The 25,938-nt window shown below is 76.1% G+C and overlaps 15 non-coding genes across 15 annotated transcripts; all 15 read right to left on the bottom strand.

Annotated features, from left to right (window-relative positions):
* Positions 1–720: 720 nt before the first annotated feature.
* On the bottom strand, positions 721–841 carry LOC140596975 (5S ribosomal RNA). Its single transcript, XR_011998844.1, has one exon. It is a non-coding gene; the product is annotated as a 5S ribosomal RNA (ribosomal RNA).
* A 1,671-nt stretch (positions 842–2,512) lies between these two features.
* On the bottom strand, positions 2,513–2,631 carry LOC140597021 (5S ribosomal RNA). Its single transcript, XR_011998889.1, has one exon. It is a non-coding gene; the product is annotated as a 5S ribosomal RNA (ribosomal RNA).
* Positions 2,632–4,292: 1,661 nt separating this feature from the next.
* Positions 4,293–4,411, bottom strand: LOC140597020 (5S ribosomal RNA). The gene has a single exon (XR_011998888.1). It is a non-coding gene; the product is annotated as a 5S ribosomal RNA (ribosomal RNA).
* Positions 4,412–6,074: 1,663 nt separating this feature from the next.
* LOC140597019 (5S ribosomal RNA) lies at positions 6,075–6,193 on the bottom strand. The gene has a single exon (XR_011998887.1). It is a non-coding gene; the product is annotated as a 5S ribosomal RNA (ribosomal RNA).
* A 1,684-nt stretch (positions 6,194–7,877) lies between these two features.
* LOC140597018 (5S ribosomal RNA) lies at positions 7,878–7,996 on the bottom strand. The gene has a single exon (XR_011998886.1). It is a non-coding gene; the product is annotated as a 5S ribosomal RNA (ribosomal RNA).
* Positions 7,997–9,659: 1,663 nt separating this feature from the next.
* Positions 9,660–9,778, bottom strand: LOC140597016 (5S ribosomal RNA). Its single transcript, XR_011998884.1, has one exon. It is a non-coding gene; the product is annotated as a 5S ribosomal RNA (ribosomal RNA).
* A 1,666-nt stretch (positions 9,779–11,444) lies between these two features.
* Positions 11,445–11,563, bottom strand: LOC140597015 (5S ribosomal RNA). The gene has a single exon (XR_011998883.1). It is a non-coding gene; the product is annotated as a 5S ribosomal RNA (ribosomal RNA).
* Positions 11,564–13,227: 1,664 nt separating this feature from the next.
* On the bottom strand, positions 13,228–13,346 carry LOC140597014 (5S ribosomal RNA). Its single transcript, XR_011998882.1, has one exon. It is a non-coding gene; the product is annotated as a 5S ribosomal RNA (ribosomal RNA).
* A 1,660-nt stretch (positions 13,347–15,006) lies between these two features.
* LOC140597013 (5S ribosomal RNA) lies at positions 15,007–15,125 on the bottom strand. The gene has a single exon (XR_011998881.1). It is a non-coding gene; the product is annotated as a 5S ribosomal RNA (ribosomal RNA).
* Positions 15,126–16,795: 1,670 nt separating this feature from the next.
* On the bottom strand, positions 16,796–16,914 carry LOC140597012 (5S ribosomal RNA). The gene has a single exon (XR_011998880.1). It is a non-coding gene; the product is annotated as a 5S ribosomal RNA (ribosomal RNA).
* A 1,663-nt stretch (positions 16,915–18,577) lies between these two features.
* LOC140597011 (5S ribosomal RNA) lies at positions 18,578–18,696 on the bottom strand. The gene has a single exon (XR_011998879.1). It is a non-coding gene; the product is annotated as a 5S ribosomal RNA (ribosomal RNA).
* A 1,647-nt stretch (positions 18,697–20,343) lies between these two features.
* LOC140597010 (5S ribosomal RNA) lies at positions 20,344–20,462 on the bottom strand. Its single transcript, XR_011998878.1, has one exon. It is a non-coding gene; the product is annotated as a 5S ribosomal RNA (ribosomal RNA).
* Positions 20,463–22,129: 1,667 nt separating this feature from the next.
* LOC140597009 (5S ribosomal RNA) lies at positions 22,130–22,248 on the bottom strand. Its single transcript, XR_011998877.1, has one exon. It is a non-coding gene; the product is annotated as a 5S ribosomal RNA (ribosomal RNA).
* A 1,670-nt stretch (positions 22,249–23,918) lies between these two features.
* LOC140597008 (5S ribosomal RNA) lies at positions 23,919–24,037 on the bottom strand. The gene has a single exon (XR_011998876.1). It is a non-coding gene; the product is annotated as a 5S ribosomal RNA (ribosomal RNA).
* Positions 24,038–25,692: 1,655 nt separating this feature from the next.
* Positions 25,693–25,811, bottom strand: LOC140597007 (5S ribosomal RNA). Its single transcript, XR_011998875.1, has one exon. It is a non-coding gene; the product is annotated as a 5S ribosomal RNA (ribosomal RNA).
* Positions 25,812–25,938: the final 127 nt, after the last annotated feature.

Genomic DNA, 25,938 nt, shown 5'->3' with positions numbered 1-25,938 from the left:
TGGACGTCGTGGCTGAGGGCCGAAGGGACGGTGGTCCGCGGGGGAGGCAGGGCATGTCCTTCGGAGAGAAGGTGCAGGCGGGCCCGGGCCGAAGGTGGGGGGGGTTGCGGGTGGCTGGGTGGCTTGGAGGCTGGGGGCGGTGCCAGGGAATTGCTAGGGGCTGGGGGCGGGCCTGGGGGCGGAGATTGGGGCGGGGCGAGGAGGGCCCCGGCCCCGGCCCCCAAAGCCCCGCCCCGGCCCCGGCCCCCAAAGCCCCGCCCCGGCCCCCCGGAGGGGCTCGCAGGCCTGCGGAGACGGGATCCAGCCCCCGCCCGGCTCCCCCCAGCGACCGCCCCCTCCCCGCCCCGGCCCCGAGGTTCCTGCTGTCGCCCCGTCCCCTCCGTCGGCCGCCTTCGGGCCCCCGCGGCGCCCTGGGACGCGCGGCCGGCTAGGACGTGGGTGGGTGTGCTTGAAGGGCGGGCTGCGAGGGTGAAGGGCTTGAGAGGAAGAGGAGGTGGTGCATGTGTGTGGCCTCCTGCCCGTGCAGCCGGCGCCCTCGGTGCTCCGCGGCGCCCTGCGGTGCTTCCGGCGGGGCGGGGGCCATGCCACGGGTCGCCCGGAGGGGGGCGCCGCCGCCGCCGCCGCCGCCGCCGCCGCCGCCGCCGCCGCCGCCGCGTTGGTCGAGGGGGCGTTGGCGGCCAAGGGACAGACAGGAAGGCAGGCAAAAGGCCGAGGAAAAAAAGCCTACAGCACCCGGTATTCCCAGGCGGTCTCCCATCCAAGTACTAACCAGGCCCCGACCCTGCTTAGCTTCCGAGATCAGACGAGATCGGGCGCCGTTCAGGGTGGTATGGCCGTAGACGTCCGCGGCTGCCGCTGGGCGCCCCAAGAGCCTGCTCTGCGCCTCTCCGGGCCAGGCGCCCGCCGCTCCTCAGCCCTCCGCCCGCCCGATCGCGCCAGCCCGCCTGCATGCTCGCCTGCCGGCCCGACTGATTGATTGACTGACCGCCTCCCGCGCCGCGCCCGGGGTGGCGGAGGGCGCCTGCCCCGGGCCGGGCGGGGGGGGTGGGGGCCAAGACGCCTCCCGCACCCCGGAGCGGAGGCTGTCGCCGGAGCCCGGGCGCGCTCCCGTCCCCGGCCTGGCGGGCGCGTCGCCGCCGCTCGGCTCCCCGGATGGCACGCCGCCCCACCTCGGACCGCTCACTGGCTGGGGGGGGTGCCGCGGGCCGGCGCCGGCCGGCTCCGGACGACCCCTGGCCTCTCCTGTTCTTCAGCCGGCCTGGCTCAAAGCCAAGCCGGGGCCGCCCGCGCCGCCGGACCCCATCCTCGGACAGGCAGGGACACAGACACAGGTGCCCACGACAGACAGACAGACACACACACACACACACACACACACAGACGGAGGGACACGGGCACTCGGAGCTGGGCCACAAGGCCTGTGGGGGCGAGGCAGCCACCCCGCCGGAGGGGCGCAGGCCCTGGAGCTGCCTTAGGAGCCCTGGCAGCCGCGGGCCCTGCAGCCACGGTGTCAGGGATGCCGTTCTGCCCCCATTCCTGCCCATCAGCCGAACCGCCGCGGGACCGTGTGCCTGTGTTGCGTGCGCGGCGCCCACGCCCAGGCGCGGAGCGAGTCTCTCTTGTGTCTCTTGCTGTGTTGCGCGCGGCCCTTTTCGGCATGGGTGCCGGCCGCCCCCGCGTCGCTGTGGCCTTGGCTGTTGCGGGGCCGCGGAGCGCGCAGCCCGGTGCCAACGGGGCCTGAGGCCCCGGGCGGTCGGGCCATCTGGTGTCCCGGGGCCCGCGGAGCGTGGACGTCGTGGCTGAGGGCCGAAGGGACGGTGGTCCGCGGGGGAGGCAGGGCATGTCCTTCGGAGAGAAGGTGCAGGCGGGCCCGGGCCGAAGGTGGGGGGGGTTGCGGGTGGCTGGGTGGCTTGGAGGCTGGGGGCGGTGCCAGGGAATTGCTAGGGGCTGGGGGCGGGCCTGGGGGCGGAGATTGGGGCGGGGCGAGGAGGGCCCCGGCCCCGGCCCCGGCCCCCAAAGCCCCGCCCCGGCCCCGGCCCCCAAAGCCCCGCCCCGGCCCCCCGGAGGGGCTCGCAGGCCTGCGGAGACGGGATCCAGCCCCCGCCCGGCTCCCCCCAGCGACCGCCCCCTCCCCGCCCCGGCCCCGAGGTTCCTGCTGTCGCCCCGTCCCCTCCGTCGGCCGCCTTCGGGCCCCCGCGGCGCCCTGGGACGCGCGGCCGGCTAGGACGTGGGTGGGTGTGCTTGAAGGGCGGGCTGCGAGGGTGAAGGGCTTGAGAGGAAGAGGAGGTGGTGCATGTGTGTGGCCTCCTGCCCGTGCAGCCGGCGCCCTCGGTGCTCCGCGGCGCCCTGCGGTGCTTCCGGCGGGGCGGGGGCCATGCCACGGGTCGCCCGGAGGGGGCGCCGCCGCCGCCGCCGCCGCCGCCGCCGCCGCCGCCGCCGCCGCCGCGTTGGTCGAGGGGGCGTTGGCGGCCAAGGGACAGACAGGAAGGCAGGCAAAAGGCCGAGGAAAAAAAGCCTACAGCACCCGGTATTCCCAGGCGGTCTCCCATCCAAGTACTAACCAGGCCCGACCCTGCTTAGCTTCCGAGATCAGACGAGATCGGGCGCGTTCAGGGTGGTATGGCCGTAGACGTCCGCGGCTGCCGCTGGGCGCCCCAAGAGCCTGCTCTGCGCCTCTCCGGGCCAGGCGCCCGCCGCTCCTCAGCCCTCCGCCCGCCCGATCGCGCCAGCCCGCCTGCATGCTCGCCTGCCGGCCCGACTGATTGATTGACTGACCGCCTCCCGCGCCGCGCCCGGGGTGGCGGAGGGCGCCTGCCCCGGGCCGGGCGGGGGGGGTGGGGGCCAAGACGCCTCCCGCACCCCGGAGCGGAGGCTGTCGCCGGAGCCCGGGCGCGCTCCCGTCCCCGGCCTGGCGGGCGCGTCGCCGCCGCTCGGCTCCCCGGATGGCACGCCGCCCCACCTCGGACCGCTCACTGGCTGGGGGGGTGCCGCGGGCCGGCGCCGGCCGGCTCCGGACGACCCCTGGCCTCTCCTGTTCTTCAGCCGGCCTGGCTCAAAGCCAAGCCGGGGCCGCCCGCGCCGCCGGACCCCATCCTCGGACAGGCAGGGACACAGACACAGGTGCCCACGACAGACAGACAGACACACACACACACACACACAGACGGAGGGACACGGGCACTCGGAGCTGGGCCACAAGGCCTGTGGGGGCGAGGCAGCCACCCCGCCGGAGGGGCGCAGGCCCTGGAGCTGCCTTAGGAGCCCTGGCAGCCGCGGGCCCTGCAGCCACGGTGTCAGGGATGCCGTTCTGCCCCCATTCCTGCCCATCAGCCGAACCGCCGCGGGACCGTGTGCCTGTGTTGCGTGCGCGGCGCCCACGCCCAGGCGCGGAGCGAGTCTCTCTTGTGTCTCTTGCTGTGTTGCGCGCGGCCCTTTTCGGCATGGGTGCCGGCCGCCCCCGCGTCGCTGTGGCCTTGGCTGTTGCGGGGCCGCGGAGCGCGCAGCCCGGTGCCAACGGGGCCTGAGGCCCCGGGCGGTCGGGCCATCTGGTGTCCCGGGCCCGCGGAGCGTGGACGTCGTGGCTGAGGGCCGAAGGGACGGTGGTCCGCGGGGGAGGCAGGGCATGTCCTTCGGAGAGAAGGTGCAGGCGGGCCCGGGCCGAAGGTGGGGGGGGTTGCGGGTGGCTGGGTGGCTTGGAGGCTGGGGGCGGTGCCAGGGAATTGCTAGGGGCTGGGGGCGGGCCTGGGGGCGGAGATTGGGGCGGGGCGAGGAGGGCCCGCAGGCGGGCCCGGCCCCGGCCCCGGCCCCGGCCCCCAAAGCCCGCCCCGGCCCCGGCCCCCAAAGCCCCGCCCCGGCCCCCCGGAGGGGGCTCGCAGGCCTGCGGAGACGGGATCCAGCCCCCGCCCGGCTCCCCCCAGCGACCGCCCCCTCCCCGCCCCGGCCCGAGGTTCCTGCTGTCGCCCCGTCCCCTCCGTCGGCCGCCTTCGGGCCCCCGCGGCGCCCTGGGACGCGCGGCCGGCTAGGACGTGGGTGGGTGTGCTTGAAGGGCGGGCTGCGAGGGTGAAGGGCTTGAGAGGAAGAGGAGGTGGTGCATGTGTGTGGCCTCCTGCCCGTGCAGCCGGCGCCCTCGGTGCTCCGCGGCGCCCTGCGGTGCTTCCGGCGGGGCGGGGGCCATGCCACGGGTCGCCCGGAGGGGGGCGCCGCCGCCGCCGCCGCCGCCGCCGCCGCGTTGGTCGAGGGGGCGTTGGCGGCCAAGGACAGACAGGAAGGCAGGCAAAAGGCCGAGGAAAAAAAGCCTACAGCACCCGGTATTCCCAGGCGGTCTCCCATCCAAGTACTAACCAGGCCCGACCCTGCTTAGCTTCCGAGATCAGACGAGATCGGGCGCGTTCAGGGTGGTATGGCCGTAGACGTCCGCGGCTGCCGCTGGGCGCCCCAAGAGCCTGCTCTGCGCCTCTCCGGGCCAGGCGCCCGCCGCTCCTCAGCCCTCCGCCCGCCCGATCGCGCCAGCCCGCCTGCATGCTCGCCTGCCGGCCCGACTGATTGATTGACTGACCGCCTCCCGCGCCGCGCCCGGGGTGGCGGAGGGCGCCTGCCCCGGGCCGGGCGGGGGGGGTGGGGGCCAAGACGCCTCCCGCACCCCGGAGCGGAGGCTGTCGCCGGAGCCCGGGCGCGCTCCCGTCCCCGGCCTGGCGGGCGCGTCGCCGCCGCTCGGCTCCCCGGATGGCACGCCGCCCCACCTCGGACCGCTCACTGGCTGGGGGGGTGCCGCGGGCCGGCGCCGGCCGGCTCCGGACGACCCCTGGCCTCTCCTGTTCTTCAGCCGGCCTGGCTCAAAGCCAAGCCGGGGCCGCCCGCGCCGCCGGACCCCATCCTCGGACAGGCAGGGACACAGACACAGGTGCCCACGACAGACAGACAGACACACACACACACACACACAGACGGAGGGACACGGGCACTCGGAGCTGGGCCACAAGGCCTGTGGGGGCGAGGCAGCCACCCCGCCGGAGGGGCGCAGGCCCTGGAGCTGCCTTAGGAGCCCTGGCAGCCGCGGGCCCTGCAGCCACGGTGTCAGGGATGCCGTTCTGCCCCCATTCCTGCCCATCAGCCGAACCGCCGCGGGACCGTGTGCCTGTGTTGCGTGCGCGGCGCCCACGCCCAGGCGCGGAGCGAGTCTCTCTTGTGTCTCTTGCTGTGTTGCGCGCGGCCCTTTTCGGCATGGGTGCCGGCCGCCCCCGCGTCGCTGTGGCCTTGGCTGTTGCGGGGCCGCGGAGCGCGCAGCCCGGTGCCAACGGGGCCTGAGGCCCCGGGCGGTCGGGCCATCTGGTGTCCCGGGCCCGCGGAGCGTGGACGTCGTGGCTGAGGGCCGAAGGGACGGTGGTCCGCGGGGAGGCAGGGCATGTCCTTCGGAGAGAAGGTGCAGGCGGGCCCGGGCCGAAGGTGGGGGGGGTTGCGGGTGGCTGGGTGGCTTGGAGGCTGGGGGCGGTGCCAGGGAATTGCTAGGGGCTGGGGGCGGGCCTGGGGGCGGAGATTGGGGCGGGGCGAGGAGGGCCCGCAGGCGGGCCCGGCCCCGGCCCCGGCCCCGGCCCCCAAAGCCCCGCCCCGGCCCCGGCCCCCAAAGCCCCGCCCCGGCCCCCCGGAGGGGCTCGCAGGCCTGCGGAGACGGGATCCAGCCCCCGCCCGGCTCCCCCAGCGACCGCCCCTCCCCGCCCCGGCCCCGAGGTTCCTGCTGTCGCCCCGTCCCCTCCGTCGGCCGCCTTCGGGCCCCCGCGGCGCCCTGGGACGCGCTGCGGCGGCTAGGACGTGGGTGGGTGTGCTTGAAGGGCGGGCTGCGAGGGTGAAGGGCTTGAGAGGAAGAGGAGGTGGTGCATGTGTGTGGCCCTCCTGCCCGTGCAGCCGGCGCCCTCGGTGCTCCGCGGCGCCCTGCGGTGCTTCCGGCGGGGCGGGGGCCATGCCACGGGTCGCCCGGAGGGGGGCGCCGCCGCCGCCGCCGCCGCCGCCGCCGCGTTGGTCGAGGGGGCGTTGGCGGCCAAGGGACAGACAGGAAGGCAGGCAAAAGGCCGAGGAAAAAAAGCCTACAGCACCCGGTATTCCCAGGCGGTCTCCCATCCAAGTACTAACCAGGCCCGACCCTGCTTAGCTTCCGAGATCAGACGAGATCGGGCGCGTTCAGGGTGGTATGGCCGTAGACGTCCGCGGCTGCCGCTGGGCGCCCCAAGAGCCTGCTCTGCGCCTCTCCGGGCCAGGCGCCCGCCGCTCCTCAGCCCTCCGCCCGCCCGATCGCGCCAGCCCGCCTGCATGCTCGCCTGCCGGCCCGACTGATTGATTGACTGACCGCCTCCCGCGCCGCGCCCGGGGTGGCGGAGGGCGCCTGCCCCGGGCCGGGCGGGGGGGGTGGGGGCCAAGACGCCTCCCGCACCCCGGAGCGGAGGCTGTCGCCGGAGCCCGGGCGCGCTCCCGTCCCCGGCCTGGCGGGCGCGTCGCCGCCGCTCGGCTCCCCGGATGGCACGCCGCCCCACCTCGGACCGCTCACTGGCTGGGGGGGTGCCGCGGGCCGGCGCCGGCCGGCTCCGGACGACCCCTGGCCTCTCCTGTTCTTCAGCCGGCCTGGCTCAAAGCCAAGCCGGGGCCGCCCGCGCCGCCGGACCCCATCCTCGGACAGGCAGGGACACAGACACAGGTGCCCACGACAGACAGACAGACACACACACACACACACACAGACGGAGGGACACGGGCACTCGGAGCTGGGCCACAAGGCCTGTGGGGGCGAGGCAGCCACCCCGCCGGAGGGGCGCAGGCCCTGGAGCTGCCTTAGGAGCCCTGGCAGCCGCGGGCCCTGCAGCCACGGTGTCAGGGATGCCGTTCTGCCCCCATTCCTGCCCATCAGCCGAACCGCCGCGGGACCGTGTGCCTGTGTTGCGTGCGCGGCGCCCACGCCCAGGCGCGGAGCGAGTCTCTCTTGTGTCTCTTGCTGTGTTGCGCGCGGCCCTTTTCGGCATGGGTGCCGGCCGCCCCCGCGTCGCTGTGGCCTTGGCTGTTGCGGGGCCGCGGAGCGCGCAGCCCGGTGCCAACGGGGCCTGAGGCCCCGGGCGGTCGGGCCATCTGGTGTCCCGGGCCCGCGGAGCGTGGACGTCGTGGCTGAGGGCCGAAGGGACGGTGGTCCGCGGGGGAGGCAGGGCATGTCCTTCGGAGAGAAGGTGCAGGCGGGCCCGGGCCGAAGGTGGGGGGGGTTGCGGGTGGCTGGGTGGCTTGGAGGCTGGGGGCGGTGCCAGGGAATTGCTAGGGGCTGGGGGCGGGCCTGGGGGCGGAGATTGGGGCGGGGCGAGGAGGGCCCGCAGGCGGGCCCGGCCCCGGCACCGGCCCCGGCCCCGGCCCCCAAAGCCCCGCCCCGGCCCCGGCCCCCAAAGCCCCGCCCCGGCCCCCCGGAGGGGCTCGCAGGCCTGCGGAGACGGGATCCAGCCCCCGCCCGGCTCCCCCCAGCGACCGCCCCCTCCCCGCCCCGGCCCCGAGGTTCCTGCTGTCGCCCCGTCCCCTCCGTCGGCCGCCTTCGGGCCCCCGCGGCGCCCTGGGACGCGCGGCCGGCTAGGACGTGGGTGGGTGTGCTTGAAGGGCGGGCTGCGAGGGTGAAGGGCTTGAGAGGAAGAGGAGGTGGTGCATGTGTGTGGCCTCCTGCCCGTGCAGCCGGCGCCCTCGGTGCTCCGCGGCGCCCTGCGGTGCTTCCGGCGGGGCGGGGGCCATGCCACGGGTCGCCCGGAGGGGGGCGCCGCCGCCGCCGCCGCCGCCGCCGCCGCCGCCGCCGCCGCCGCGTTGGTCGAGGGGGCGTTGGCGGCCAAGGGACAGACAGGAAGGCAGGCAAAAGGCCGAGGAAAAAAAGCCTACAGCACCCGGTATTCCCAGGCGGTCTCCCATCCAAGTACTAACCAGGCCCGACCCTGCTTAGCTTCCGAGATCAGACGAGATCGGGCGCGTTCAGGGTGGTATGGCCGTAGACGTCCGCGGCTGCCGCTGGGCGCCCCAAGAGCCTGCTCTGCGCCTCTCCGGGCCAGGCGCCCGCCGCTCCTCAGCCCTCCGCCCGCCCGATCGCGCCAGCCCGCCTGCATGCTCGCCTGCCGGCCCGACTGATTGATTGACTGACCGCCTCCCGCGCCGCGCCCGGGGTGGCGGAGGGCGCCTGCCCCGGGCCGGGCGGGGGGGGTGGGGGCCAAGACGCCTCCCGCACCCCGGAGCGGAGGCTGTCGCCGGAGCCCGGGCGCGCTCCCGTCCCCGGCCTGGCGGGCGCGTCGCCGCCGCTCGGCTCCCCGGATGGCACGCCGTCCCACCTCGGACCGCTCACTGGCTGGGGGGGTGCCGCGGGCCGGCGCCGGCCGGCTCCGGACGACCCCTGGCCTCTCCTGTTCTTCAGCCGGCCTGGCTCAAAGCCAAGCCGGGGCCGCCCGCGCCGCCGGACCCCATCCTCGGACAGGCAGGGACACAGACACAGGTGCCCACGACAGACAGACAGACACACACACACACACACACACAGACGGAGGGACACGGGCACTCGGAGCTGGGCCACAAGGCCTGTGGGGGCGAGGCAGCCACCCCGCCGGAGGGGCGCAGGCCCTGGAGCTGCCTTAGGAGCCCTGGCAGCCGCGGGCCCTGCAGCCACGGTGTCAGGGATGCCGTTCTGCCCCCATTCCTGCCCATCAGCCGAACCGCCGCGGGACCGTGTGCCTGTGTTGCGTGCGCGGCGCCCACGCCCAGGCGCGGAGCGAGTCTCTCTTGTGTCTCTTGCTGTGTTGCGCGCGGCCCTTTTCGGCATGGGTGCCAGCCGCCCCCGCGTCGCTGTGGCCTTGGCTGTTGCGGGGCCGCGGAGCGCGCAGCCCGGTGCCAACGGGGCCTGAGGCCCCGGGCGGTCGGGCCATCTGGTGTCCCGGGCCCGCGGAGCGTGGACGTCGTGGCTGAGGGCCGAAGGGACGGTGGTCCGCGGGGGAGGCAGGGCATGTCCTTCGGAGAGAAGGTGCAGGCGGGCCCGGGCCGAAGGTGGGGGGGGTTGCGGGTGGCTGGGTGGCTTGGAGGCTGGGGGCGGTGCCAGGGAATTGCTAGGGGCTGGGGGCGGGCCTGGGGGCGGAGATTGGGGCGGGGCGAGGAGGGCCCCGGCCCCCAAAGCCCCGCCCCGGCCCCCAAAGCCCCGCCCCGGCCCCGGCCCCCAAAGCCCCGCCCCGGCCCCCCGGAGGGGCTCGCAGGCCTGCGGAGACGGGATCCAGCCCCCGCCCGGCTCCCCCCAGCGACCGCCCCCTCCCCGCCCCGGCCCCGAGGTTCCTGCTGTCGCCCCGTCCCCTCCGTCGGCCGCCTTCGGGCCCCCGCGGCGCCCTGGGACGCGCGGCCGGCTAGGACGTGGGTGGGTGTGCTTGAAGGTGAAGGGCTTGAGAGGAAGAGGAGGTGGTGCATGTGTGTGGCCTCCTGCCCGTGCAGCCGGCGCCCTCGGTGCTCCGCGGCGCCCTGCGGTGCTTCCGGCGGGGCGGGGGCCATGCCACGGGTCGCCCGGAGGGGGGCGCCGCCGCCGCCGCCGCCGCCGCCGCCGCCGCCGCCGCCGCCGCCGCCGCGTTGGTCGAGGGGGCGTTGGCGGCCAAGGGACAGACAGGAAGGCAGGCAAAAGGCCGAGGAAAAAAAGCCTACAGCACCCGGTATTCCCAGGCGGTCTCCCATCCAAGTACTAACCAGGCCCGACCCTGCTTAGCTTCCGAGATCAGACGAGATCGGGCGCGTTCAGGGTGGTATGGCCGTAGACGTCCGCGGCTGCCGCTGGGCGCCCCAAGAGCCTGCTCTGCGCCTCTCCGGGCCAGGCGCCCGCCGCTCCTCAGCCCTCCGCCCGCCCGATCGCGCCAGCCCGCCTGCATGCTCGCCTGCCGGCCCGACTGATTGATTGACTGACCGCCTCCCGCGCCGCGCCCGGGGTGGCGGAGGGCGCCTGCCCCGGGCCGGGCGGGGGGGGTGGGGGCCAAGACGCCTCCCGCACCCCGGAGCGGAGGCTGTCGCCGGAGCCCGGGCGCGCTCCCGTCCCCGGCCTGGCGGGCGCGTCGCCGCCGCTCGGCTCCCCGGATGGCACGCCGCCCCACCTCGGACCGCTCACTGGCTGGGGGGGTGCCGCGGGCCGGCGCCGGCCGGCTCCGGACGACCCCTGGCCTCTCCTGTTCTTCAGCCGGCCTGGCTCAAAGCCAAGCCGGGGCCGCCCGCGCCGCCGGACCCCATCCTCGGACAGGCAGGGACACAGACACAGGTGCCCACGACAGACAGACAGACACACACACACACACACACAGACGGAGGGACACGGGCACTCGGAGCTGGGCCACAAGGCCTGTGGGGGCGAGGCAGCCACCCCGCCGGAGGGGCGCAGGCCCTGGAGCTGCCTTAGGAGCCCTGGCAGCCGCGGGCCCTGCAGCCACGGTGTCAGGGATGCCGTTCTGCCCCCATTCCTGCCCATCAGCCGAACCGCCGCGGGACCGTGTGCCTGTGTTGCGTGCGCGGCGCCCACGCCCAGGCGCGGAGCGAGTCTCTCTTGTGTCTCTTGCTGTGTTGCGCGCGGCCCTTTTCGGCATGGGTGCCGGCCGCCCCCGCGTCGCTGTGGCCTTGGCTGTTGCGGGGCCGCGGAGCGCGCAGCCCGGTGCCAACGGGGCCTGAGGCCCCGGGCGGTCGGGCCATCTGGTGTCCCGGGCCCGCGGAGCGTGGACGTCGTGGCTGAGGGCCGAAGGGACGGTGGTCCGCGGGGGAGGCAGGGCATGTCCTTCGGAGAGAAGGTGCAGGCGGGCCCGGGCCGAAGGTGGGGGGGGTTGCGGGTGGCTGGGTGGCTTGGAGGCTGGGGGCGGTGCCAGGGAATTGCTAGGGGCTGGGGGCGGGCCTGGGGGCGGAGATTGGGGCGGGGCGAGGAGGGCCCCGGCCCCGGCCCCGGCCCCCAAAGCCCCGCCCCGGCCCCGGCCCCCAAAGCCCCGCCCCGGCCCCCCGGAGGGGCTCGCAGGCCTGCGGAGACGGGATCCAGCCCCCGCCCGGCTCCCCCCAGCGACCGCCCCCTCCCCGCCCCGGCCCCGAGGTTCCTGCTGTCGCCCCGTCCCCTCCGTCGGCCGCCTTCGGGCCCCCGCGGCGCCCTGGGACGCGCGGCCGGCTAGGACGTGGGTGGGTGTGCTTGAAGGGCGGGCTGCGAGGGTGAAGGGCTTGAGAGGAAGAGGAGGTGGTGCATGTGTGTGGCCTCCTGCCCGTGCAGCCGGCGCCCTCGGTGCTCCGCGGCGCCCTGCGGTGCTTCCGGCGGGGCGGGGGCCATGCCACGGGTCGCCCGGAGGGGGGGCCGCCGCCGCCGCCGCCGCCGCCGCCGCCGCCGCCGCCGCCGCCGCCGCGTTGGTCGAGGGGGCGTTGGCGGCCAAGGGACAGACAGGAAGGCAGGCAAAAGGCCGAGGAAAAAAAGCCTACAGCACCCGGTATTCCCAGGCGGTCTCCCATCCAAGTACTAACCAGGCCCGACCCTGCTTAGCTTCCGAGATCAGACGAGATCGGGCGCGTTCAGGGTGGTATGGCCGTAGACGTCCGCGGCTGCCGCTGGGCGCCCCAAGAGCCTGCTCTGCGCCTCTCCGGGCCAGGCGCCCGCCGCTCCTCAGCCCTCCGCCCGCCCGATCGCGCCAGCCCGCCTGCATGCTCGCCTGCCGGCCCGACTGATTGATTGACTGACCGCCTCCCGCGCCACGCCCGGGGTGGCGGAGGGCGCCTGCCCCGGGCCGGGCGGGGGGGGTGGGGGCCAAGACGCCTCCCGCACCCCGGAGCGGAGGCTGTCGCCGGAGCCCGGGCGCGCTCCCGTCCCCGGCCTGGCGGGCGCGTCGCCGCCGCTCGGCTCCCCGGATGGCACGCCGCCCCACCTCGGACCGCTCACTGGCTGGGGGGGTGCCGCGGGCCGGCGCCGGCCGGCTCCGGACGACCCCTGGCCTCTCCTGTTCTTCAGCCGGCCTGGCTCAAAGCCAAGCCGGGGCCGCCCGCGCCGCCGGACCCCATCCTCGGACAGGCAGGGACACAGACACAGGTGCCCACGACAGACAGACAGACACACACACACACACACACAGACGGAGGGACACGGGCACTCGGAGCTGGGCCACAAGGCCTGTGGGGGCGAGGCAGCCACCCCGCCGGAGGGGCGCAGGCCCTGGAGCTGCCTTAGGAGCCCTGGCAGCCGCGGGCCCTGCAGCCACGGTGTCAGGGATGCCGTTCTGCCCCCATTCCTGCCCATCAGCCGAACCGCCGCGGGACCGTGTGCCTGTGTTGCGTGCGCGGCGCCCACGCCCAGGCGCGGAGCGAGTCTCTCTTGTGTCTCTTGCTGTGTTGCGCGCGGCCCTTTTCGGCATGGGTGCCGGCCGCCCCCGCGTCGCTGTGGCCTTGGCTGTTGCGGGGCCGCGGAGCGCGCAGCCCGGTGCCAACGGGGCCTGAGGCCCCGGGCGGTCGGGCCATCTGGTGTCCCGGGCCCGCGGAGCGTGGACGTCGTGGCTGAGGGCCGAAGGGACGGTGGTCCGCGGGGGAGGCAGGGCATGTCCTTCGGAGAGAAGGTGCAGGCGGGCCCGGGCCGAAGGTGGGGGGGGTTGCGGGTGGCTGGGTGGCTTGGAGGCTGGGGGCGGTGCCAGGGAATTGCTAGGGGCTGGGGGCGGGCCTGGGGGCGGAGATTGGGGCGGGGCGAGGAGGGCCCCGGCCCCGGCCCCGGCCCCCAAAGCCCCGCCCCGGCCCCGGCCCCCAAAGCCCCGCCCCGGCCCCCCGGAGGGGCTCGCAGGCCTGCGGAGACGGGATCCAGCCCCCGCCCGGCTCCCCCCAGCGACCGCCCCCTCCCCGCCCCGGCCCCGAGGTTCCTGCTGTCGCCCCGTCCCCTCCGTCGGCCGCCTTCGGGCCCCCGCGGCGCCCTGGGACGCGCGGCCGGCTAGGACGTGGGTGGGTGTGCTTGAAGGGCGGGCTGCGAGGGTGAAGGGCTTGAGAGGAAGAGGAGGTGGTGCATGTGTGTGGCCTCCTGCCCGTGCAGCCGGCGCCCTCGGTGCTCCGCGGCGCCCTGCGGTGCTTCCGGCGGGGCGGGGGCCATGCCACGGGTCGCCCGGAGGGGGGCGCCGCCGCCGCCGCCGCCGCCGCCGCCGCCGCCGCCGCCGCCGCCGCGTTGGTCGAGGGGGCGTTGGCGGCCAAGGGACAGACAGGAAGGCAGGCAAAAGGCCGAGGAAAAAAAGCCTACAGCACCCGGTATTCCCAGGCGGTCTCCCATCCAAGTACTAACCAGGCCCGACCCTGCTTAGCTTCCGAGATCAGACGAGATCGGGCGCGTTCAGGGTGGTATGGCCGTAGACGTCCGCGGCTGCCGCTGGGCGCCCCAAGAGCCTGCTCTGCGCCTCTCCGGGCCAGGCGCCCGCCGCTCCTCAGCCCTCCGCCCGCCCGATCGCGCCAGCCCGCCTGCATGCTCGCCTGCCGGCCCGACTGATTGATTGACTGACCGCCTCCCGCGCCGCGCCCGGGGTGGCGGAGGGCGCCTGCCCCGGGCCGGGCGGGGGGGGTGGGGGCCAAGACGCCTCCCGCACCCCGGAGCGGAGGCTGTCGCCGGAGCCCGGGCGCGCTCCCGTCCCCGGCCTGGCGGGCGCGTCGCCGCCGCTCGGCTCCCCGGATGGCACGCCGCCCCACCTCGGACCGCTCACTGGCTGGGGGGGTGCCGCGGGCCGGCGCCGGCCGGCTCCGGACGACCCCTGGCCTCTCCTGTTCTTCAGCCGGCCTGGCTCAAAGCCAAGCCGGGGCCGCCCGCGCCGCCGGACCCCATCCTCGGACAGGCAGGGACACAGACACAGGTGCCCACGACAGACAGACAGACACACACACACACACACACACAGACGGAGGGACACGGGCACTCGGAGCTGGGCCACAAGGCCTGTGGGGGCGAGGCAGCCACCCCGCCGGAGGGGCGCAGGCCCTGGAGCTGCCTTAGGAGCCCTGGCAGCCGCGGGCCCTGCAGCCACGGTGTCAGGGATGCCGTTCTGCCCCCATTCCTGCCCATCAGCCGAACCGCCGCGGGACCGTGTGCCTGTGTTGCGTGCGCGGCGCCCACGCCCAGGCGCGGAGCGAGTCTCTCTTGTGTCTCTTGCTGTGTTGCGCGCGGCCCTTTTCGGCATGGGTGCCGGCCGCCCCCGCGTCGCTGTGGCCTTGGCTGTTGCGGGGCCGCGGAGCGCGCAGCCCGGTGCCAACGGGGCCTGAGGCCCCGGGCGGTCGGGCCATCTGGTGTCCCGGGCCCGCGGAGCGTGGACGTCGTGGCTGAGGGCCGAAGGGACGGTGGTCCGCGGGGGAGGCAGGGCATGTCCTTCGGAGAGAAGGTGCAGGCGGGCCCGGGCCGAAGGTGGGGGGGGTTGCGGGTGGCTGGGTGGCTTGGAGGCTGGGGGCGGTGCCAGGGAATTGCTAGGGGCTGGGGGCGGGCCTGGGGGCGGAGATTGGGGCGGGGCGAGGAGGGCCCCGGCCCCGGCCCCCAAAGCCCCGCCCCGGCCCCGGCCCCCAAAGCCCCGCCCCGGCCCCCCGGAGGGGCTCGCAGGCCTGCGGAGACGGGATCCAGCCCCCGCCCGGCTCCCCCCAGCGACCGCCCCCTCCCCGCCCCGGCCCCGAGGTTCCTGCTGTCGCCCCGTCCCCTCCGTCGGCCGCCTTCGGGCCCCCGCGGCGCCCTGGGACGCGCGGCCGGCTAGGACGTGGGTGGGTGTGCTTGAAGGGCGGGCTGCGAGGGTGAAGGGCTTGAGAGGAAGAGGAGGTGGTGCATGTGTGTGGCCTCCTGCCCGTGCAGCCGGCGCCCTCGGTGCTCCGCGGCGCCCTGCGGTGCTTCCGGCGGGGCGGGGGCCATGCCACGGGTCGCCCGGAGGGGGGCGCCGCCGCCGCCGCCGCCGCCGCCGCCGCCGCCGCCGCCGCCGCCGCGTTGGTCGAGGGGGCGTTGGCGGCCAAGGGACAGACAGGAAGGCAGGCAAAAGGCCGAGGAAAAAAAGCCTACAGCACCCGGTATTCCCAGGCGGTCTCCCATCCAAGTACTAACCAGGCCCGACCCTGCTTAGCTTCCGAGATCAGACGAGATCGGGCGCGTTCAGGGTGGTATGGCCGTAGACGTCCGCGGCTGCCGCTGGGCGCCCCAAGAGCCTGCTCTGCGCCTCTCCGGGCCAGGCGCCCGCCGCTCCTCAGCCCTCCGCCCGCCCGATCGCGCCAGCCCGCCTGCATGCTCGCCTGCCGGCCCGACTGATTGATTGACTGACCGCCTCCCGCGCCGCGCCCGGGGTGGCGGAGGGCGCCTGCCCCGGGCCGGGCGGGGGGGGTGGGGGCCAAGACGCCTCCCGCACCCCGGAGCGGAGGCTGTCGCCGGAGCCCGGGCGCGCTCCCGTCCCCGGCCTGGCGGGCGCGTCGCCGCCGCTCGGCTCCCCGGATGGCACGCCGCCCCACCTCGGACCGCTCACTGGCTGGGGGGGTGCCGCGGGCCGGCGCCGGCCGGCTCCGGACGACCCCTGGCCTCTCCTGTTCTTCAGCCGGCCTGGCTCAAAGCCAAGCCGGGGCCGCCCGCGCCGCCGGACCCCATCCTCGGACAGGCAGGGACACAGACACAGGTGCCCACGACAGACAGACAGACACACACACACACACACACACACACAGACGGAGGGACACGGGCACTCGGAGCTGGGCCACAAGGCCTGTGGGGGCGAGGCAGCCACCCCGCCGGAGGGGCGCAGGCCCTGGAGCTGCCTTAGGAGCCCTGGCAGCCGCGGGCCCTGCAGCCACGGTGTCAGGGATGCCGTTCTGCCCCCATTCCTGCCCATCAGCCGAACCGCCGCGGGACCGTGTGCCTGTGTTGCGTGCGCGGCGCCCACGCCCAGGCGCGGAGCGAGTCTCTCTTGTGTCTCTTGCTGTGTTGCGCGCGGCCCTTTTCGGCATGGGTGCCGGCCGCCCCCGCGTCGCTGTGGCCTTGGCTGTTGCGGGGCCGCGGAGCGCGCAGCCCGGTGCCAACGGGGCCTGAGGCCCCGGGCGGTCGGGCCATCTGGTGTCCCGGGCCCGCGGAGCGTGGACGTCGTGGCTGAGGGCCGAAGGGACGGTGGTCCGCGGGGGAGGCAGGGCATGTCCTTCGGAGAGAAGGTGCAGGCGGGCCCGGGCCGAAGGTGGGGGGGGTTGCGGGTGGCTGGGTGGCTTGGAGGCTGGGGGCGGTGCCAGGGAATTGCTAGGGGCTGGGGGCGGGCCTGGGGGCGGAGATTGGGGCGGGGCGAGGAGGGCCCCGGCCCCGGCCCCGGCCCCCAAAGCCCCGCCCCGGCCCCGGCCCCCAAAGCCCCGCCCCGGCCCCCCGGAGGGGCTCGCAGGCCTGCGGAGACGGGATCCAGCCCCCGCCCGGCTCCCCCCAGCGACCGCCCCCTCCCCGCCCCGGCCCCGAGGTTCCTGCTGTCGCCCCGTCCCCTCCGTCGGCCGCCTTCGGGCCCCCGCGGCGCCCTGGGACGCGCGGCCGGCTAGGACGTGGGTGGGTGTGCTTGAAGGGCGGGCTGCGAGGGTGAAGGGCTTGAGAGGAAGAGGAGGTGGTGCATGTGTGTGGCCTCCTGCCCGTGCAGCCGGCGCCCTCGGTGCTCCGCGGCGCCCTGCGGTGCTTCCGGCGGGGCGGGGGCCATGCCACGGGTCGCCCGGAGGGGGGCGCCGCCGCCGCCGCCGCCGCCGCCGCCGCCGCCGCCGCCGCCGCCGCGTTGGTCGAGGGGGCGTTGGCGGCCAAGGGACAGACAGGAAGGCAGGCAAAAGGCCGAGGAAAAAAAGCCTACAGCACCCGGTATTCCCAGGCGGTCTCCCATCCAAGTACTAACCAGGCCCGACCCTGCTTAGCTTCCGAGATCAGACGAGATCGGGCGCGTTCAGGGTGGTATGGCCGTAGACGTCCGCGGCTGCCGCTGGGCGCCCCAAGAGCCTGCTCTGCGCCTCTCCGGGCCAGGCGCCCGCCGCTCCTCAGCCCTCCGCCCGCCCGATCGCGCCAGCCCGCCTGCATGCTCGCCTGCCGGCCCGACTGATTGATTGACTGACCGCCTCCCGCGCCGCGCCCGGGGTGGCGGAGGGCGCCTGCCCCGGGCCGGGCGGGGGGGGTGGGGGCCAAGACGCCTCCCGCACCCCGGAGCGGAGGCTGTCGCCGGAGCCCGGGCGCGCTCCCGTCCCCGGCCTGGCGGGCGCGTCGCCGCCGCTCGGCTCCCCGGATGGCACGCCGCCCCACCTCGGACCGCTCACTGGCTGGGGGGGTGCCGCGGGCCGGCGCCGGCCGGCTCCGGACGACCCCTGGCCTCTCCTGTTCTTCAGCCGGCCTGGCTCAAAGCCAAGCCGGGGCCGCCCGCGCCGCCGGACCCCATCCTCGGACAGGCAGGGACACAGACACAGGTGCCCACGACAGACAGACAGACACACACACACACACACACACAGACGGAGGGACACGGGCACTCGGAGCTGGGCCACAAGGCCTGTGGGGGCGAGGCAGCCACCCCGCCGGAGGGGCGCAGGCCCTGGAGCTGCCTTAGGAGCCCTGGCAGCCGCGGGCCCTGCAGCCACGGTGTCAGGGATGCCGTTCTGCCCCCATTCCTGCCCATCAGCCGAACCGCCGCGGGACCGTGTGCCTGTGTTGCGTGCGCGGCGCCCACGCCCAGGCGCGGAGCGAGTCTCTCTTGTGTCTCTTGCTGTGTTGCGCGCGGCCCTTTTCGGCATGGGTGCCGGCCGCCCCCGCGTCGCTGTGGCCTTGGCTGTTGCGGGGCCGCGGAGCGCGCAGCCCGGTGCCAACGGGGCCTGAGGCCCCGGGCGGTCGGGCCATCTGGTGTCCCGGGCCCGCGGAGCGTGGACGTCGTGGCTGAGGGCCGAAGGGACGGTGGTCCGCGGGGGAGGCAGGGCATGTCCTTCGGAGAGAAGGTGCAGGCGGGCCCGGGCCGAAGGTGGGGGGGGTTGCGGGTGGCTGGGTGGCTTGGAGGCTGGGGGCGGTGCCAGGGAATTGCTAGGGGCTGGGGGCGGGCCTGGGGGCGGAGATTGGGGCGGGGCGAGGAGGGCCCCGGCCCCGGCCCCGGCCCCCAAAGCCCCGCCCCGGCCCCGGCCCCCAAAGCCCCGCCCCGGCCCCCCGGAGGGGCTCGCAGGCCTGCGGAGACGGGATCCAGCCCCCGCCCGGCTCCCCCCAGCGACCGCCCCCTCCCCGCCCCGGCCCCGAGGTTCCTGCTGTCGCCCCGTCCCCTCCGTCGGCCGCCTTCGGGCCCCCGCGGCGCCCTGGGACGCGCGGCCGGCTAGGACGTGGGTGGGTGTGCTTGAAGGGCGGGCTGCGAGGGTGAAGGGCTTGAGAGGAAGAGGAGGTGGTGCATGTGTGTGGCCTCCTGCCCGTGCAGCCGGCGCCCTCGGTGCTCCGCGGCGCCCTGCGGTGCTTCCGGCGGGGCGGGGGCCATGCCACGGGTCGCCCGGAGGGGGGCGCCGCCGCCGCCGCCGCCGCCGCCGCCGCCGCCGCCGCCGCCGCGTTGGTCGAGGGGGCGTTGGCGGCCAAGGGACAGACAGGAAGGCAGGCAAAAGGCCGAGGAAAAAAAGCCTACAGCACCCGGTATTCCCAGGCGGTCTCCCATCCAAGTACTAACCAGGCCCGACCCTGCTTAGCTTCCGAGATCAGACGAGATCGGGCGCGTTCAGGGTGGTATGGCCGTAGACGTCCGCGGCTGCCGCTGGGCGCCCCAAGAGCCTGCTCTGCGCCTCTCCGGGCCAGGCGCCCGCCGCTCCTCAGCCCTCCGCCCGCCCGATCGCGCCAGCCCGCCTGCATGCTCGCCTGCCGGCCCGACTGATTGATTGACTGACCGCCTCCCGCGCCGCGCCCGGGGTGGCGGAGGGCGCCTGCCCCGGGCCGGGCGGGGGGGGTGGGGGCCAAGACGCCTCCCGCACCCCGGAGCGGAGGCTGTCGCCGGAGCCCGGGCGCGCTCCCGTCCCCGGCCTGGCGGGCGCGTCGCCGCCGCTCGGCTCCCCGGATGGCACGCCGCCCCACCTCGGACCGCTCACTGGCTGGGGGGGTGCCGCGGGCCGGCGCCGGCCGGCTCCGGACGACCCCTGGCCTCTCCTGTTCTTCAGCCGGCCTGGCTCAAAGCCAAGCCGGGGCCGCCCGCGCCGCCGGACCCCATCCTCGGACAGGCAGGGACACAGACACAGGTGCCCACGACAGACAGACAGACACACACACACACACACACAGACGGAGGGACACGGGCACTCGGAGCTGGGCCACAAGGCCTGTGGGGGCGAGGCAGCCACCCCGCCGGAGGGGCGCAGGCCCTGGAGCTGCCTTAGGAGCCCTGGCAGCCGCGGGCCCTGCAGCCACGGTGTCAGGGATGCCGTTCTGCCCCCATTCCTGCCCATCAGCCGAACCGCCGCGGGACCGTGTGCCTGTGTTGCGTGCGCGGCGCCCACGCCCAGGCGCGGAGCGAGTCTCTCTTGTGTCTCTTGCTGTGTTGCGCGCGGCCCTTTTCGGCATGGGTGCCGGCCGCCCCCGCGTCGCTGTGGCCTTGGCTGTTGCGGGGCCGCGGAGCGCGCAGCCCGGTGCCAACGGGGCCTGAGGCCCCGGGCGGTCGGGCCATCTGGTGTCCCGGGCCCGCGGAGCGTGGACGTCGTGGCTGAGGGCCGAAGGGACGGTGGTCCGCGGGGGAGGCAGGGCATGTCCTTCGGAGAGAAGGTGCAGGCGGGCCCGGGCCGAAGGTGGGGGGGGTTGCGGGTGGCTGGGTGGCTTGGAGGCTGGGGGCGGTGCCAGGGAATTGCTAGGGGCTGGGGGCGGGCCTGGGGGCGGAGATTGGGGCGGGGCGAGGAGGGCCCGCAGGCGGGCCCGGCCCCGGCCCCGGCCCCGGCCCCGGCCCCCAAAGCCCCGCCCCGGCCCCCCGGAGGGGCTCGCAGGCCTGCGGAGACGGGATCCAGCCCCCGCCCGGCTCCCCCCAGCGACCGCCCCCTCCCCGCCCCGGCCCCGAGGTTCCTGCTGTCGCCCCGTCCCCTCCGTCGGCCGCCTTCGGGCCCCCGAGGCGCCCTGGGACGCGCGGCCGGCTAGGACGTGGGTGGGTGTGCTTGAAGGGCGGGCTGCGAGGGTGAAGGGCTTGAGAGGAAGAGGAGGTGGTGCATGTGTGTGGCCTCCTGCCCGTGCAGCGGGCGCCCTCGGTGCTCCGCGGCGCCCTGCGGTGCTTCCGGCGGGGCGGGGGCCATGCCACGGGTCGCCCGGAGGGGGGCGCCGTCGCCGCCGCCGCCGCCGCCGCCTCCGCGTTGGTCGAGGGGCGCGTTGGCGGCCAAGGGACAGACAGGAAGGCAGGCAAAAGGCCGAGGAAAAAAAGCCTACAGCACCCGGTATTCCCAGGCGGTCTCCCATCCAAGTACTAACCAGGCCCGACCCTGCTTAGCTTCCGAGATCAGACGAGATCGGGCGCGTTCAGGGTGGTATGGCCGTAGACGTCCGCGGCTGCCGCTGGGCGCCCCAAGAGCCTGCTCTGCGCCTCTCCGGGCCAGGCGCCCGCCGCTCCTCAGCCCTCCGCCCGCCCGATCGCGCCAGCCCGCCTGCATGCTCGCCTGCCGGCCCGACTGATTGATTGACTGACCGCCTCCCGCGCCACGCCCGGGGTGGCGGAGGGCGCCTGCCCCGGGCCGGGCGGGGGGGGTGGGGGCCAAGACGCCTCCCGCACCCCGGAGCGGAGGCTGTCGCCGGAGCCCGGGCGCGCTCCCGTCCCCGGCCTGGCGGGCGCGTCGCCGCCGCTCGGCTCCCCGGATGGCACGCCGCCCCACCTCGGACCGCTCACTGGCTGGGGGGGTGCCGCGGGCCGGCGCCGGCCGGCTCCGGACGACCCCTGGCCTCTCCTGTTCTTCAGCCGGCCTGGCTCAAAGCCAAGCCGGGGCCGCCCGCGCCGCCGGACCCCATCCTCGGACAGGCAGGGACACAGACACAGGTGCCCACGACAGACAGACAGACACACACACACACACACACAGACGGAGGGACACGGGCACTCGGAGCTGGGCCACAAGGCCTGTGGGGGCGAGGCAGCCACCCCGCCGGAGGGGCGCAGGCCCTGGAGCTGCCTTAGGAGCCCTGGCAGCCGCGGGCCCTGCAGCCACGGTGTCAGGGATGCCGTTCTGCCCCCATTCCTGCCCATCAGCCGAACCGCCGCGGGACCGTGTGCCTGTGTTGCGTGCGCGGCGCCCACGCCCAGGCGCGGAGCGAGTCTCTCTTGTGTCTCTTGCTGTGTTGCGCGCGGCCCTTTTCGGCATGGGTGCCGGCCGCCCCCGCGTCGCTGTGGCCTTGGCTGTTGCGGGGCCGCGGAGCGCGCAGCCCGGTGCCAACGGGGCCTGAGGCCCCGGGCGGTCGGGCCATCTGGTGTCCCGGGCCCGCGGAGCGTGGACGTCGTGGCTGAGGGCCGAAGGGACGGTGGTCCGCGGGGGAGGCAGGGCATGTCCTTCGGAGAGAAGGTGCAGGCGGGCCCGGGCCGAAGGTGGGGGGGGTTGCGGGTGGCTGGGTGGCTTGGAGGCTGGGGGCGGTGCCAGGGAATTGCTAGGGGCTGGGGGCGGGCCTGGGGGCGGAGATTGGGGCGGGGCGAGGAGGGCCCCGGCCCCGGCCCCGGCCCCCAAAGCCCCGCCCCGGCCCCGGCCCCCAAAGCCCCGCCCCGGCCCCCCGGAGGGGCTCGCAGGCCTGCGGAGACGGGATCCAGCCCCCGCCCGGCTCCCCCCAGCGACCGCCCCCTCCCCGCCCCGGCCCCGAGGTTCCTGCTGTCGCCCCGTCCCCTCCGTCGGCCGCCTTCGGGCCCCCGCGGCGCCCTGGGACGCGCGGCCGGCTAGGACGTGGGTGGGTGTGCTTGAAGGGCGGGCTGCGAGGGTGAAGGGCTTGAGAGGAAGAGGAGGTGGTGCATGTGTGTGGCCTCCTGCCCGTGCAGCCGGCGCCCTCGGTGCTCCGCGGCGCCCTGCGGTGCTTCCGGCGGGGCGGGGGCCATGCCACGGGTCGCCCGGAGGGGGGCGCCGCCGCCGCCGCCGCCGCCGCCGCCGCCGCCGCCGCCGCCGCCGCCGCGTTGGTCGAGGGGGCGTTGGCGGCCAAGGGACAGACAGGAAGGCAGGCAAAAGGCCGAGGAAAAAAAGCCTACAGCACCCGGTATTCCCAGGCGGTCTCCCATCCAAGTACTAACCAGGCCCGACCCTGCTTAGCTTCCGAGATCAGACGAGATCGGGCGCGTTCAGGGTGGTATGGCCGTAGACGTCCGCGGCTGCCGCTGGGCGCCCCAAGAGCCTGCTCTGCGCCTCTCCGGGCCAGGCGCCCGCCGCTCCTCAGCCCTCCGCCCGCCCGATCGCGCCAGCCCGCCTGCATGCTCGCCTGCCGGCCCGACTGATTGATTGACTGACCGCCTCCCGCGCCGCGCCCGGGGTGGCGGAGGGCGCCTGCCCCGGGCCGGGCGGGGGGGGTGGGGGCCAAGACGCCTCCCGCACCCCGGAGCGGAGGCTGTCGCCGGAGCCCGGGCGCGCTCCCGTCCCCGGCCTGGCGGGCGCGTCGCCGCCGCTCGGCTCCCCGGATGGCACGCCGCCCCACCTCGGACCGCTCACTGGCTGGGGGGGTGCCGCGGGCCGGCGCCGGCCGGCTCCGGACGACCCCTGGCCTCTCCTGTTCTTCAGCCGGCCTGGCTCAAAGCCAAGCCGGGGCCGCCCGCGCCGCCGGACCCCATCCTCGGACAGGCAGGGACACAGACACAGGTGCCCACGACAGACAGACAGACACACACACACACACACACACACACAGACGGAGGGACACGGGCACTCGGAGCTGGGCCACAAGGCCTGTGGGGGCGAGGCAGCCACCCCGCCGGAGGGGCGCAGGCCCTGGAGCTGCCTTAGGAGCCCTGGCAGCCGCGGGCCCTGCAGCCACGGTGTCAGGGATGCCGTTCTGCCCCCATTCCTGCCCATCAGCCGAACCGCCGCGGGACCGTGTGCCTGTGTTGCGTGCGCGGCGCCCACGCCCAGGCGCGGAGCGAGTCTCTCTTGTGTCTCTTGCTGTGTTGCGCGCGGCCCTTTTCGGCATGGGTGCCGGCCGCCCCCGCGTCGCTGTGGCCTTGGCTGTTGCGGGGCCGCGGAGCGCGCAGCCCGGTGCCAACGGGGCCTGAGGCCCCGGGCGGTCGGGCCATCTGGTGTCCCGGGCCCGCGGAGCGTGGACGTCGTGGCTGAGGGCCGAAGGGACGGTGGTCCGCGGGGGAGGCAGGGCATGTCCTTCGGAGAGAAGGTGCAGGCGGGCCCGGGCCGAAGGTGGGGGGGGTTGCGGGTGGCTGGGTGGCTTGGAGGCTGGGGGCGGTGCCAGGGAATTGCTAGGGGCTGGGGGCGGGCCTGGGGGCGGAGATTGGGGCGGGGCGAGGAGGGCCCCGGCCCCGGCCCCGGCCCCCAAAGCCCCGCCCCGGCCCCGGCCCCCAAAGCCCCGCCCCGGCCCCCCGGAGGGGCTCGCAGGCCTGCGGAGACGGGATCCAGCCCCCGCCCGGCTCCCCCCAGCGACCGCCCCCTCCCCGCCCCGGCCCCGAGGTTCCTGCTGTCGCCCCGTCCCCTCCGTCGGCCGCCTTCGGGCCCCCGCGGCGCCCTGGGACGCGCGGCCGGCTAGGACGTGGGTGGGTGTGCTTGAAGGGCGGGCTGCGAGGGTGAAGGGCTTGAGAGGAAGAGGAGGTGGTGCATGTGTGTGGCCTCCTGCCCGTGCAGCCGGCGCCCTCGGTGCTCCGCGGCGCCCTGCGGTGCTTCCGGCGGGGCGGGGGCCATGCCACGGGTCGCCCGGAGGGGGGCGCCGCCGCCGCCGCCGCCGCCGCCGCCGCCGCCGCCGCCGCCGCCGCGTTGGTCGAGGGGGCGTTGGCGGCCAAGGGACAGACAGGAAGGCAGGCAAAAGGCCGAGGAAAAAAAGCCTACAGCACCCGGTATTCCCAGGCGGTCTCCCATCCAAGTACTAACCAGGCCCGACCCTGCTTAGCTTCCGAGATCAGACGAGATCGGGCGCGTTCAGGGTGGTATGGCCGTAGACGTCCGCGGCTGCCGCTGGGCGCCCCAAGAGCCTGCTCTGCGCCTCTCCGGGCCAGGCGCCCGCCGCTCCTCAGCCCTCCGCCCGCCCGATCGCGCCAGCCCGCCTGCATGCTCGCCTGCCGGCCCGACTGATTGATTGACTGACCGCCTCCCGCGCCGCGCCCGGGGTGGCGGAGGGCGCCTGCCCCGGGCCGGGCGGGGGGGGTGGGGGCCAAGACGCCTCCCGCACCCCGGAGCGGAGGCTGTCGCCGGAGCCCGGGCGCGCTCCCGTCCCCGGCCTGGCGGGCGCGTCGCCGCCGCTCGGCTCCCCGGATGGCACGCCGCCCCACCTCGGACCGCTCACTGGCTGGGGGGGTGCCGCGGGCCGGCGCCGGCCGGCTCCGGACGACCCCTGGCCTCTCCTGTTCTTCAGCCGGCCTGGCTCAAAGCCAAGCCGGGGCCGCCCGCGCCGCCGGACCCCATCCTCGGACAGGCAGGGACACAGACACAGGTGCCCACGACAGACAGACAGACACACACACACACACACACAGACGGAGGGACACGGGCACTCGGAGCTGGGCCACAAGGCCTGTGGGGGCGAGGCAGCCACCCCGCCGGAGGGGCGCAGGCCCTGGAGCTGCCTTAGGAGCCCTGGCAGCCGCGGGCCCTGCAGCCACGGTGTCAGGGATGCCGTTCTGCCCCCATTCCTGCCCATCAGCCGAACCGCCGCGGGACCGTGTGCCTGTGTTGCGTGCGCGGCGCCCACGCCCAGGCGCGGAGCGAGTCTCTCTTGTGTCTCTTGCTGTGTTGCGCGCGGCCCTTTTCGGCATGGGTGCCGGCCGCCCCCGCGTCGCTGTGGCCTTGGCTGTTGCGGGGCCGCGGAGCGCGCAGCCCGGTGCCAACGGGGCCTGAGGCCCCGGGCGGTCGGGCCATCTGGTGTCCCGGGCCCGCGGAGCGTGGACGTCGTGGCTGAGGGCCGAAGGGACGGTGGTCCGCGGGGGAGGCAGGGCATGTCCTTCGGAGAGAAGGTGCAGGCGGGCCCGGGCCGAAGGTGGGGGGGGTTGCGGGTGGCTGGGTGGCTTGGAGGCTGGGGGCGGTGCCAGGGAATTGCTAGGGGCTGGGGGCGGGCCTGGGGGCGGAGATTGGGGCGGGGCGAGGAGGGCCCCGGCCCCGGCCCCGGCCCCCAAAGCCCCGCCCCGGCCCCGGCCCCCAAAGCCCCGCCCCGGCCCCCCGGAGGGGCTCGCAGGCCTGCGGAGACGGGATCCAGCCCCCGCCCGGCTCCCCCCAGCGACCGCCCCCTCCCCGCCCCGGCCCCGAGGTTCCTGCTGTCGCCCCGTCCCCTCCGTCGGCCGCCTTCGGGCCCCCGCGGCGCCCTGGGACGCGCGGCCGGCTAGGACGTGGGTGGGTGTGCTTGAAGGGCGGGCTGCGAGGGTGAAGGGCTTGAGAGGAAGAGGAGGTGGTGCATGTGTGTGGCCTCCTGCCCGTGCAGCCGGCGCCCTCGGTGCTCCGCGGCGCCCTGCGGTGCTTCCGGCGGGGCGGGGGCCATGCCACGGGTCGCCCGGAGGGGGGCGCCGCCGCCGCCGCCGCCGCCGCCGCCGCCGCCGCCGCGTTGGTCGAGGGGGCGTTGGCGGCCAAGGGACAGACAGGAAGGCAGGCAAAAGGCCGAGGAAAAAAAGCCTACAGCACCCGGTATTCCCAGGCGGTCTCCCATCCAAGTACTAACCAGGCCCGACCCTGCTTAGCTTCCGAGATCAGACGAGATCGGGCGCGTTCAGGGTGGTATGGCCGTAGACGTCCGCGGCTGCCGCTGGGCGCCCCAAGAGCCTGCTCTGCGCCTCTCCGGGCCAGGCGCCCGCCGCTCCTCAGCCCTCCGCCCGCCCGATCGCGCCAGCCCGCCTGCATGCTCGCCTGCCGGCCCGA

The sequence above is a fragment of the Vulpes vulpes genome, unplaced genomic scaffold, assembly GCF_048418805.1.
Source record: "Vulpes vulpes isolate BD-2025 unplaced genomic scaffold, VulVul3 u000000811, whole genome shotgun sequence".
NCBI classification, from domain to species: Eukaryota; Metazoa; Chordata; class Mammalia; order Carnivora; family Canidae; genus Vulpes; species Vulpes vulpes.
The sequence above is the reverse complement of the archived record's forward strand: the minus strand, read 5'-3'. Positions and strand labels throughout refer to the sequence as shown.